General features: G+C 38.2%; 1 long non-coding RNA gene across 1 annotated transcript; it reads left to right on the forward strand.

Moving 5' to 3' along the window:
• The first annotated feature begins 2,988 nt into the window (after positions 1-2,988).
• LOC308188944 lies at positions 2,989-6,512 on the forward strand. The gene is made up of 3 exons (XR_013945890.1): positions 2,989-3,232; positions 4,820-5,079; positions 6,150-6,512. It is a non-coding gene; the product is annotated as an uncharacterized lncRNA (long non-coding RNA).
• Positions 6,513-14,120: the final 7,608 nt, after the last annotated feature.

Raw genomic sequence — 14,120 nt, forward strand, 5'->3', positions numbered from 1 at the left:
TTATGAAAAGTGGTGACTATGCAGCAGTCAATTTTCTCTATATCTCAACCATTTTCATCTTTTTTTTTTTTTTTTTTCCACACACATGCACACACAAAATCCCCACAACTGATAGACATACAACATTAAGGGACTAATGACCTGCAAAATTCCATTTATAAAAGATAAAAAAATGTTGTATTTATATAGAGAATCATCAAATTAACACTTCCTCTGGAAGACTTCCAGTTCTTTGTTCCTTTGTTCTAAAAATTTTAAACCAACAACCTGCAGAATTATATTGTTTTTAAATATATATGTTGAACCCCACTCAGATTTAGTCCCAGCAGAATACTGTCATGAGTTTCATGTTTAGAGTATTTTGTATGGCTAAGGTCTTACAACTTAACTCTTTCTAGTGAAAACACTGATCCACCTGGGCTAGCTATGTGTTGTCACTGGTTCTTAACTGAATAAAATATATATATATATTAGTGGTTTTCTCAACATATTTGTACAGATATGAACCCTCATGTCATGCAAATAACTCTTATGTCTCTTGGTCTAAATGCATACTTAAAATCTCTCTCAGAGTGGATCATGCTCTAGACAAAAAGTGTCTGATTTTTCTCCCATCAGTGCAACCTTTTATTCTCTAGTGCTGTTACCGGTTCAAGTGGACTTAGAAATGTGGCAAAGCAGAGGAATGAGCTGACCAGTTATACCAAGATATGAGCAGAAGTCTTCAGTGCCATGTGTCAGTCTTGGTGAGGGAAAATTTCCTGATGTAGGAGATAAGGTTGTGGCCCAGATTCCTCCTGCCTTTGTGCCTCCAGTGAATTTGCTTTGTATTCCACTGCTAAAGTTTATAGTCCTGTGAAAGGGTAAAGACCAGGGCCAAGCAAAGACTTCCCCTTCTATTTGGAACGCTCTGAGAAACCGAGGAACTACTTGTAGCTTTTTCTGTTTAGAGGAGAATAAAGAAAAAAAAATAGGGAAAGGTGAACTCTAAGTTCATGGTGCAAGAGCTTGATTTGGGCAGGTTTGGTTGATTTCAAGAAACTTCTGGCTCAGAGGGCCCTACGTAATTTTTACCATCAGTCTGTTTCTTATAAGGACAGTGATGGAATGAGAATTAGTTAATGCTGGGGTCAATATGTGACCTGAACATGAAATATTTGATAACTCATTCCATTCCATCATCTCTTTCCTAAAGAAGTTGCTACTAATAGATCAGAACAAAACAAGGGAGCAGTGGCTTTCAGGTCCCCTAGTGCCTGTTGATCCTTCTCATCAAAATTTTCTGTGTGGTTTCTGCCCTTCCATGGTACAGCAGTTACATCACAGGTACAGCTGTTGTGCATTTTGCAGCCTCTGGACCAAAGGTGCCATCTCTCTTCCACAGATATTCACAGGTCTTGTCATTGACTACAGTGCAAACAGAAGCATATCTTATTTTATAAAAAACAAACAATCTTTAAAATCCCCAAAAGACTAAAGTAATGTAAAATCATCTTCGGACCTGCTTAATAGCTTTATATTCTCAATGACACTTCTTTTAAGGACTGCAAAGCAGAGATTTAGGAAAGCAATTTTTCATTCTGTAGAGACTGTCTGACTTCAGGAGTAATATCTATATTTTCATTTTATGCACAAATCGTCATCTCTTGCTCATTAAGGGATAAGAAAAGTGGAACACTAAAGGGTAAAAGCAGGATCTAAAAAAGGATCTAAATTCTAGATATATTTGTCTCCCCTATTCTGCAATATGTTTGCACAAGTACATAAGTATACAAAATTCAGAGAAGTTTTGCCCTTGGATCTTCAGTGCTGAAAGACAAGAAATGGTGAAGTACATGTTATATGTCCTTCTGTCTTGTCTATTTGTCCAAAAGGTGAGAAGGAGATCAAAATGCAAAATTACTGACATGTAGTTCAGGTGAGAAGGAGGGACATATCCCCTGTCTCCTGTAAGCCTGCAAGCAGTTCTCCATGCTAGTCCATTCCTTGGGGTGCCTCCAGGTATATTCATCTTACTGTAGAAATATCAGGACCTGGCCGCTGGGTCAGCAAATTACATACATCCATCTGTCTTAACCCCTGTAATGAGGTTTATGTGAAAGGTAAAGTTTAAAAGCTGGGGCAGAGACCATGAACTCATCCGAAAATATATGGCCTTATATCCATATGAAGTGATGGCTCCAACAACAAAATTCCCCTAGGTTTAAAATGTATCCCAGCCCTATTGCTATTTTCCCTCAAACCAAATTGCTCCATTGGTCTACTCCAACTGATTTTGTGAGTGAAACTAAATGGGACAGAATAGATTTAAATGTTATAAATGTCCAAAAAAAAGAAATGGGGAAAATGGGTATAATTTTTAGGGAAATTACTTTAAGTAGATATAAAATGTATTAGCCTTCCTAACAGGCTGGTTAAGGTACATGCTTACATCCTGACTCAGTTTTACTCAGTCCCAAAGGGGACTAAGTAAAATAAATAAATAAATAAATAAATAAATAGTCCACTTCATGAATAAGAAGTGGAAGCAAAAAGAGAGAAGTCAAGACCTCGCTATTTCTTCCTCAGTCAGTTTAAAGACCCATTGCCCCATCCTAGTCCCTCTAGACCAAAAGGGAGTTTTACCATTGACGTTAATGGGAACAGGATCTGGCCCAGTAACTGGCTGTTTTGGATCTGTTTCTGTCGCCCTTGCTGCATTGTTGCTGAGAGTACAGAACATCCTCGCCTTCTGTTTTTCACTCCTTAATGTTTCCTTAGAATACTTAGGCGGAGAGTGACTGTAAATGCTTAACCTTTGTCAATGGCAGACATTCAAGAGAGTTTGGCTGCCTCCTATTTCCTTGTGGACACTGATTTAAGAGTCCATCCAAAACATTTGTTCAGAAGGATATGACTAACATGAAAATCTGTCACTGTATAAACATAGTGACCAAAACCTATTTGGCAGCATTTTAGATCTGCTGGCTAATAATTAGGTATTTATGTTTGCTTTAACAGCACCAGTTGTGATGATCTAATGTCGTTTAGTATTTATATGGATAGCTCATCAGATTTTTTTCTTTTTACAATGATTCAGCATAATTACATGGAAGATAAAGAACATTTAAACAAAAAAAAAACTTTTTTCAGTAACTAATGCAAAATTTCAGTCAGGGGCACATTAGAAATGACATGCTGAGCTCACATGAGAAGAACAACGCCTGAATTTACTGGAAACATTGCAGTAAGGGTGAGTGAAGTCATTGAAAACAAATTGCTGTTCCCTTCCTAAATAGGCTTGGGCTGGAGTAGGGTCCTCTGGGTTGTGACCAGATTTAGCATTCACAGCCAGTTTGTTTCACAGAAATGCAGTACAATCTCTAGGGAAACAAATCTGCAAAAAATGTGCATGAGAATTTTTGGGGCGGGGAGGGATACATGGATCTAATGCAGTCAGAAGCATATTAAAAGCTATAAACAGTTTGCTGTTGTTTGGGCTGGTTCAGAAGATCGCTTAATCGTTTACTGACACTCTTATCACTGCAACAGGTTTTGTTATTCTGATCCAACTGTGTCAAAAGTTATGTGAACACATATATCAGTCTATAATTCAAGTACATGTTGTTATTCACTATCACAAAAACTATAAAGACTCTGAAACCCTAATGATACCGATCCAAGTACACTTTGATAAGCTTGAAGGGCGTAAGATTTGTATTAAAGTGTACCTCCTACAGACTGTTTTCAGAGCATCATAAAGGAGTAGGAAAATTACCTTTGATACACCTGCTACTAAAGAGCTTGTGAAAATGTTTGAGGACAAGACCTTTTTTCTGCCCACTCAATGAAGCAAGAACAAGGAGAACATTACCTTGTTTGACTGCTTGCAAGAAGCAGAAAAATCTGTACGCTTCTCCACACACACTTCTCAGATCACCCCAGCAGACCTTAGGAGATGACGGAAAGTCGAATAATGTGTTCTGAGAACCATATGAGAGACAAATTCACCCATAAGCTTTCAAAATCTAACAATGGCAAAGAGAATTCAGTGTACAGAATTGCCACCATGGAAAGTATTACTGCTGCTTGGTACCATCAATTCTTCATGATTTTTATCCTTATTGTGGTACTTTGATATGATGAAGAATACATTTCTGTACAATCTACTTTTAGCTTTACTAGGTTAGGTCTTACCCTCATAGTTCCACTTCCCTTGCAGTGCATTTCCTGTTCTGAATCATTAATTTCACTCTGATAAACACTTTAGCTAGGAAGTTGGAAGTTACTATGAAAGAATCATAGAGATTAGGAGTCATCAAATCCATCCCTCCTCTTTTCAGGAGGAGAAAACAAAGAAAGGATGACAGGGAATGAGATGAGAAGATAACAATACTATGGTATACATGTGACTAATTGCGCCAGCCAAACAAGTGCAGCTGGAAACAGGATATGTTTCGGACAAGCCACTCTAAAAAATTCTAATCTGTTATGAGATTCATTTTTTCCATGAATATTTTTAACTCTGCGATCCCTAATTTTTCATGGCTCACCAAGGACATAGATGTGTCTTTGGGGCTCTATTGTCAGTATGTGGATCCCTCTACTTTTGGGAAGTAATGGACTTTGATTTCTGTGGGGAAATTTGATAAGGGTGAAGCGAGGAGAGGAAGAGAGTAGACTTGCATCCTAATGTGAGATATTGTTTGCCCTATAACTTCTTTCTGCCTCTCTTTTGGGATCTGCTCAAATCATCTTTGCCAATGTCAGTTCTTTATTTTCCTACTCATAGAGATATTAATATGAGACTGCTTCAAAAAGGAAAATATTCTCTCCACAGCTTCCAGTGCTCTGGAGATGTGATTAACTTGCCAGAGGTACAGACATCTCCAACCTCACGCAAAGCAAGAATTTTCAGACTACGTGGTAGATATGGGATATTTTCCAAGACAGGAACGAAACTGAAGCATGCTGATATTCTGCATTTGCACTGAAATGGCAATGGACTGCTGCTCACAAAGACCTGACTTTCATTCTCCAGATGTGCTTCCTAAAGAGATCACTTTATCTGTTCCTCACTTGTTCTTTCCACACCCACCTGTGAGTATTCTTCCTCTCCCACTTGCATGCTGAGTGGTTCCCTGATAATTTAGACAAAGAGGACCACCATTTTCACCAGGTTAGTTAACGAAGTTAGAGAAAGCTGGGGACTTGCTCATGTGAGCCACTTCACTGATGGGGTAGTAATTTCCAGTATGAATGCAGCGATGAATGGCTGTGGAGAGCTGGAGCTGAAAGAGGATTTGTGACTATATCCTGAGACAGTCATGCTAGGTAACAGAAGCAAATGAGCTGTGTTTACATGATTTCCAGGCACTAAATGAAAAGACTATCCTAAAACCTGCCTCAGTCAACACTAAAAAAACAGAGCATCCCGCCATCTGTTCTGCTATGAGAACACACTTAAAACTTTTTTTTCATATTACAGATATGTGTATGATTTTCAAGAAAGGCAATAGGTGTTATGTGTCCAATTCTGTACTGAAGACTTAACTCCCAAATTTTCTTTGAATCCTTCAGCCACTGAATGTGGAATATGTTATCATATGCCAGCTGGTAATGCCAGCTTGATGCATCCCATTAGAGAAGTTTGTTTTTCATCTGCTTATCATTTTTCTAATCTTTAAAAATTTGGCATTTGATATTCCCTGTTACATGCCTGTATTTTTTTCCCTAACCAGATAGGGTCAGCTAGTTGCATAAATGAAGTTAGGAAAAAAATACCAGAAATAGGTAGTTTGGTTTGGTTTTGCTCAAGATTATATATGTATCTATACATACATATATATATATTCACTTATCATATATATATTATATATGTATATATAAATATGAGAAGTGAAATTACTTCTAGAAACTCCTGGTACCTTATACTTTGGAGTAGGGATTTGAATTTTAGAAGCACTTAGGACTTGCTTTATGGATGGTCTGGCTGTGCTCACAAAAATGACCTACATTTGGCCTTCCATGTATTGGTTTACGTCTTCTATGGTGGTATCTTTGATTTTTTCTTGCAAATCCTCTGAGACTTTTTTTTCTTTTTTTTTTTTTACTGACTATGCTGTCCCCCAGGCTGATTTGCTAATGAAATTCACTCAATGCTATTACAGGTTCTACAGAGAAGGGTCTTCTTTCAAAAAGCCACTAGGACCTGAGCAATGTCTTCTATTGCCTGCTTGGTAGAGGAGCAAGATGCTGCCAGTGAAAAGTTCAGGACTTTGGTCCCGCACTGAGAGGTGAGTGGATCTGTTGGGGTAAGCAATTGAGACTAAATAGACACAAGGAAAGTTACAGGAGAAAATACAGAAAGGTTTACCTTTCAGAAAGGTGTACTCTCTAGATTACTTTCCCCATCAAATCCCAAAGTGGAACCCAGATTTCTTGAGTTTGCTGTCAGCAAACCTCTGTAAAACCCTCTGCAAAAAATGTCCAGTTCTCCCTCAGAGCTGTTCACAGAGGGAATGACAACCTGCTATTGCTCAGTTTCTCCTTTAAGCCTAGTGGCAGAGGTAGATCTCAAGTTACCAACCTCCAATTGACTTGTGTGGGTGTCAGCATTACTCTGTGCAACAGAATGTCTATTTTTTTCCCATTTGATGATTTAAAATGTGGGGAAACGGCATGCTTAGTAACTATGTGAAAATAATACGGATGTAATTTCAAGGATTTTTTCATGAAAAAAAAAAAAGTGTTTCATTCATTACGTAAAATGGGTGTGATCAGGACTATGTAGAAAGAGAGATTTTAAAGAAGGATCCCTACAAGAAATATAGGCCAAAGGAATGGGGCACAGATTAAAGAGGAAATGTGTGAAATATTAGCCACCTGCTATATTAAGATGTTTCAAGGAAGCAGAAAGATATGGATATGAAAGAAAAATACACTTTCCATGCTAAAGACATATACCAATGTGCACAGACACATGCACACACCTGTTCCCTCCTGTAAGGACGTGATTATACAGCAGAAAAAATTGTCATGTCCCAGTGACTCAGGCATTAGCTCTCCCACACCATGCTTGCAGACACAAGCCCGTCAATTCAGCATTCACTTTCTGTTTCAGAAGGCTCTTCGATGAAGATTTACACTGAGAAGCATAATGAAACAAATAGGGACAGATTTCTTTAGCATTATTTGTGTAAAATATTGCCAAAGAGACAGAAAAATTACCTTGGTCATGAAATAATGTCTGAGAGTGATTATACCAAAGACATACTAACTTTGTTCTCTCCCTTTGGCAATGTTTTACCGATGCTCCCTTGAAAACCAGTCAGAATTTACATCCCCTATCTGTATGCAAGCACACATATTATATTCAACTTTTCAGACTGGCTTTAACCCAAAATCTAATTTTTAAACCTGTAAAATTATGGATACAATTTTGCATCTACAATTTGTTGGTGTAATTTAGGTCCCTGGAACAGGTAGCAATAGACTCTGCCCTAAATTACCAATCTGTAATGTGCATTAGGTGATATAATGTCTCATTGATGTCATAGAAGGTATTCAATATATTTTAGTAAGCAGAACTCCCCCCCCCCCCCCCCCCCCCTCGTATTCTTTAGTACTAAGGAGAAAGACAAATCTAATGCTTGGTAATAAAACCCCAGTCATGCTACAGTCTCTCTGTCCCAGTCCTCCAATGCAGGCAACCATGAAACTGGTGGCACTTGCCCCTTAATATTTCCCATATACATGAAATCTCTTCACAGCATAAGGCAGAGACTTTTCAAGACCTGCATTGTGTTTTTTATTCCCCTAGTGGGAAGGAAATATCAGGGGCAAAAGAGACATAAATGGAGTGCTCACAGTCTTGGCTGTTCTTGGGCACCAGAGTAGCCCTTTGTGTGTGTAGATACAGGCAGACCATTCCAAAGGCTGCTCTAATTTATGCAAGGCACTGGACTGACATCTGGCTGCCTCCAGACTCCAGGGGAAGATATAAGTGGCTTAAAGCCAGTGGTGCCTGTTCTAGTGATGAGAGCAGCTCAGCCAGATCAGAAAATCTGGCACTTAAATATACAAATTACAATAATAATATTTTGGGGCAGAAGAATAAATAGATGCCAGCCTTAACAACTGTGACCCAATAGAGATTCATAAATAAAACACCATCTGCTGGAGACTTTGCAAGACTTTAGGACACGCATTCTTGGGTTCTCAGATTTTTATTAAAATATATAGATCATCAGGGCAAGGTTTAGGGACAGATAACTCAACTGTGACTTCTATTTTCATTTCTTTCCAAAGCATGGCACTTCCAATGCTAACAGTAAGGTTTCTGTTTCCCCTTCACAAATCTGCCCAGCTTTACTGTTTGTATTATCAAACAATGATGAAAAGAGTCAGGTTGGGTACTCCTGTAGTCATTCCTCCATCTTTCTGTGTGCTGAAGTTTCAGGGTACACTGTCTTTCCAGAAAACTGCAACAAGAAACACTGCAGTTAGAATCTGCTTATTTTTGATGTTCACTAAATGCACAGAAGGTATGTTGTGTGGTATTTCTTCCATCTCAAAAACTCTTTATTGGGTCATTGACACATGCCACTGACCTAGCTTACACATATTTTGTGGTTTTGCTCTGTGAAAAGGAAGTATTAAGCTCTGAGCTACTGTAATAAATTTGTTTGGGTTTGATAGAGATTGACTGCCTGAATGCTACCATTTTTATCAGCTATAAATTGCTCTACAAGCTGTGGAAGGAAGAACCTTTCATGCTCTATTTTGACTTAGACTAGATAAATCATTTGCTATGATTACTTAGGAGATGTCAGATCTTTCGGTTACGTAAATTTACCTGTAAATACAGTTTCTAATGAATTGCATCATTCTCAATCTACAGATTGCTCACAAGAAATATGCTGCAAATGTTTGAAATTTTAGTTGGGCTAGTTACTAATCTACATGTGGTGGTGGTTTTTATTTTATTTCTTTATTTGTTTTCCTGATCCTTGTAAGACTGTTAGAAGCGGTTGTAAAAAGCTAATGTATAGTTCAAATGTAGTATTTTTGTTACTATGGAGTAACATGCAACTGTGTATGTTGGAGTAACATCTAGAGACCATGTCCCCACCCTCCTGTGCTAACAGAACATTTGGAAGACTACAGATAACATGATGACTACAGTTTGGGGTTTCTGCCCTGGGCTCATGTACCCCTTCTGGGAAGAAGGGGGACCACGTTGGGCTTCTATCTTGTGGGAAAATAAATGATCAGGGAATAAGCAACATGAGCCCCATTTTACTGATGAAGACCTGAACTACACAATGATTGAGTGGTCAAGACTATAACAATATCGTTGTAAGGGTTAGACTTAAACCCAAACCCTAACCCAATGTTTTAGTTGGAAAATCATTTTTGCTCTCACTCAACTAAAACGGAGACGATTGGAAATATCCTTTCAATTAATATCAGTGAAAAGGAACACATATTTTGTGGACATAGAGTTATTTTTTCCTAAGCTCTCTATTTTTGCCTTTCTGTAGTGTCTGTCATACCCTTTTCCTATCCTGGGGTGAAAAAAATTGAACAGTTAGCACAAGTATCAATAACAGAGTTAACCTTTTTTCTGTGTTAAAACTGCATTGCATTAACCTCTCTAAAAGAGGGTAACCTCCCCCAGAGTGTCCAGGGCTGACATTTAGCTAAATATTTTCTCAGTGACCTTCTGTGGACTTCACAAGCATATTAACCATATCAGTTAGAGGTGACCAGAAACAAGGTTTTCAGAGAGAAGGAAAACAGAGATTGTTATTCATAGAATCCCAGGATCATAGAACAGCTTGGGTTGGGACCTTAAAGATCATCTATTTCCTACCCCCCTGCCATGGGCAGGGACACCTCCCACCAGACTAGGTTGCCCAAAACCCCATCCAGCCTGGCCTTGAACACTTCCAGAGTTGGAGAATCCACAGCTTCTCTAGGCAACCTGGGCCAGTGCCTCACCACTCTCATGGTAAAGAATTGCATTTTCTTAATTTGGAAATTGAATAGAATATAAAGATATTCCCTGAGATTAAATTCTGGAGAAAATAAACAAAGAAATAAAACAAAACCAAAAATATTTATGACCTATCCACTTGTAGTTACTAGACAACAACCTGAAAAATACTGTCAAGCAACAAGTAGTCTGTCCTACCAAGAGCTTACCCCAGCTGAGCAGGTTTCCTCACTGTGGAAGATGTAAAAAGTCTCTTAAAGCAGTTGTAATATTGGAATCTAATCTTCCACCTCTCTGATGTACTTCAAATAGTTCTAATTCCAAATCTCTTGACTGCTTCATGGCTCAGTGTAGCTTACTTTCCTGTCTCTTGTGCAAGACTTTCCCAGACAGAATTGCTCTAGACAATGTTCTGCTTGGCCATTTGTGGAAACAATAGAGTAATTTTGACAATTCTGTTCTGCCCTTCTACACCTTTGTGTGGCACTGTTACTGATCCCAGACTTTATAAAACCTGCAGGGTCAGATCTCAATTTGGCTTTCAATATCATAGTAGAAAGCCCCTCTCATCTGCTTTGTTAAGAGGCATAAAGACACTGTCATTCTTAGAAAAAATAATTTGTTTCTCTGAACCTGTTTGAATAGTCTTTTACTGAGGAGTTTTGCATGTGGATGGCAATCTCATGAATACAATAGAGGAATAGAAAAGTGTTTCTTTAATCCACCAACTTGCATGAATATATCCCCATGAGAAAATGGTACTTTTTCTCCGTCTCATCTCAGCCACTGTTTAGGAGGAAAACTAGCAACGTGCCTGTCATTGTGAAAGGGTTAGCCTGACTATGGGACTCATCCTTCACATCATGCAGCAGTGCTAAATATATCTGTTATTAGAGCTCATTAGATTTGCCAAATGTCTACATGTCTCCCTAACTCCTAGCTCTCGACATGCCTTTGTCCAGCTGACTCATTGATTCATGACGTCTTTTCGGCTGCATCACTGGTAGCACTGATGTTTTTCATTATTTATTGAACATCAGTTTTTTTCTCTTTCTTAAATTTTGCTACCTTTCTCCCCCTACAGCATTTTCCAAGAGTAAAATTCCAGTTTTAACCAAAACCAAAATTCCAAAGAGCCAAATAAAATAACATGACAGCTGCCGGCTGTGCAAACTTTGTGAAGCAGGATGTTTTATGGACCCACACAATGGCAGCGTCATAAAGAAAAACTAAGTTTGTTCGTTTGTGAACTGGTGGGGTGACTTTTATTCAGAATAAACAAAACAGCTGTGAGGCTTTCCAAAGTCACTGTTAGAGCTATGTTTTCACAGAGAGTAAAAGAGAAAAAGAGAGAAGATATAACAAGAAGCTGCTTGAAAAACAGGTGTTTCAAGACAGGTCATAGTATAATAACCCAGCAGAAAAAGGGCTGTGACAAGGGATTGCATCAGCATTGAAAGTGGTCAACGTTTTCCCAATCATAACTATTGTTATGCTTAGTAGATGCTGGCAAACGACTCTGTTGCAACCTTTTAGGTACAGAAGATCAATGGTCTTATTAATGATGCCACTGGATAGACAGTGATATACAAAATAATATGTATTATATTAGCAGAAATACTGTAACTCCTGTTTCCCTTAGTACTGGAATTAATTCTTTATTCTGCTTAGTTTTTTAAAGGAAAACAAAAATTTGGATCAAAAGTGGATGTTAGCATTTTAGGTCATTGTGATCTGAAAGAACCTAGGGCACACACAGTGTTAGAAGAAGCATATTTATTGTGTCTCTGTGAATATTTTTTGTCCAGCATGATCCACATGATAAGCAAATCAGGAATGACTAATGGGGTTAAATGTGATCATCACTGCTATCAAATATCAGGTCAGAGTTTCCCATTCTTCACTAATCAGATTTTATGGTACTAAGACTAGAATTTCTTTTAATTTTTTCTTTATACCTTGCAGTGCATATTTGTGTTGGACATGATGGTTGGAGCCATGAGGGTGAATCCTATGTCCTATAGTCAGAATTTGGTGTCAGCTACAGTCTAGGACTAATGTGAGGTAGCTGCAGGTAGCAAAGACAGTCATTTAATGTCTATGACTCACTTAACCCATCCAGAAAAATGAGTGAATACTGACTAAATGACTATACTTCTGACAAGACTGATCAGTTAGAAAGAAACTACTTACACCAAACCCCATTTAACCAAGGGAGGCATGGACCCAAGACAGAGCTATTGACCATCTTGCTACTCTCTGGGCTTTGGACTGGTCAGGAACAGAAACACATCAAAAATCAGAGCAATTGAGCATGCTTTAACAACTTCTACCTCCAAGGCATGACCTAGAAAATTACAGACAGCAGCAGCTCAGTGTCTTCCTGGTAGTCTGTATTTCAGGAGGGTTTCCACCATCACCACTCCAAGGCAGAAAAGATGAGGACAACAGAATCAGAATGAAATAGGGTTCAGCTTAGGTGGCTAGAATGTGCAAGTATATGCACACTCTCTCTAAAGATGTGGACTGTTGATATATGTCTTCATCTCTGCCTCCAACTGATCCCACCTGCTGATGCAAGTGCTCCTCTGTGCAGAAAGTTAGAGCTATCTGGAAACAAAATGACGGAGCTCAAGTTCATTGCTGGTTTGGCCATGCAATGTGTGTCATGTTCCTTAGTGGCCCTTACAGCCATCTCCTCTCTGCTAAAGAGAGGAGGATACTGTGCTGGGGGAAACCTGGTTAAGCAATAGTTAATCTTATGGTCACAAATTCGCTAAAATCAAATGACTTCTGCTATGTCTGAAATGCTATTTTAGTGCTTTAAACTTCAGGCGAACTTCCAACACAGACGCTCCTATATCCCAGAAGGCTGATATAAGTGCATATATAAAGCCTGGATAAATGACATTTAGTTCACTGTGCCCTGGATCTATTGGAATTTATCCTCAAAACTGTTGCTGCTCTTCACCCACAAGTAAACATTTTTGAGGTTGGTCATTGTATCTTGGTCTAAAAAATTTAATCTTTTTTTGAGGAAATAATCCAAATACAAAATATTTAACATAGACCATAAATATATTGGCTAAGCCCCCTTCAGTTCTCCCTCAGGCTGTTTGTGGCCCTTCATTCAACTAAAAAATAAAGAGAGCATCTTCAAAAGTGCCTAAGTAACCTTAAGACAAATGAAATTTTTCCAACAGTCATCTAAGCTCATGAATGTTTGCAACTTCACTGAGATGTAAATTCATAAATGTTAAAATTATGACGGGGAATCAGGGTTCTAAGACATTTATTTGCTTTTGAAATTTTCATATGAGGTGAGACCTGAACAAGAACATCAGGGGTTAACCTAAATTGTCAGGCTGTGCACATAGCTTGATGTGGGCAGAGTTTCATGTTGAAAATGGGTTTGTTCCATAAAAAAATGAAATGGTTAATACAGGTCATTTGGACAAAGAAAAACAAACAAATAAATTAAAAACTTCTGAATGTCTTGATGTCTTGTGGGTGATAAATAAAGAAACTTTCCCCAAGTTGCAGGAAAAAAAATAAAAAAAAATGCTTGCTGATGAAGATGACTTGCAAGTTGGCCTGTTCATCTTAGTAAAGAATGGCTTGATGATACTCAGGAAACTTCTCATCCTGTATGGAGAAACTCTCTGTGTTATCATGAGAATTACATGCTTATGTGAATGAAGCTGCTCCCTTGTGTCAGGATGATCAGTTCCTGGGGAACAGAAAGACAGGGTTGCCAGCCCTTCTGAAGTATATTTTATCACTGTCCAAAGTTGATAAAAAAAAGTTAGTTTAAAAAACAAAAACAAAACACAATAATAATGTAGTTTATTCTTTAAAATTTTAAGCTTGAGGACTAGATATTTCATTTGAAGATGTACAGAACAGTGAACAGCCACCCTAGCCTTTATTTATTTTTTATTGGTTTGCTTTAAGGTGTCTACTGTCTTCCCAATGTCAAGTGAAAACAATGCATTCAGCTCCCAGATCCTTTAGACAGCTCTCTTCCTCAAGATTTGTCTTCTGAAAATAGGAGTCTTGATCAAGCTGTAACAGCTACTTTATACCTCTCTCTCTGTTAGGTATCTTTTGTGTAAATAAGCATAAGTTTTTTGAAGGTAAA

This window comes from Anser brachyrhynchus, assembly GCF_964034855.1.
Source record: "Anser brachyrhynchus genome assembly, chromosome: 2".
NCBI lineage: Eukaryota > Metazoa > Chordata > Aves > Anseriformes > Anatidae > Anser > Anser brachyrhynchus.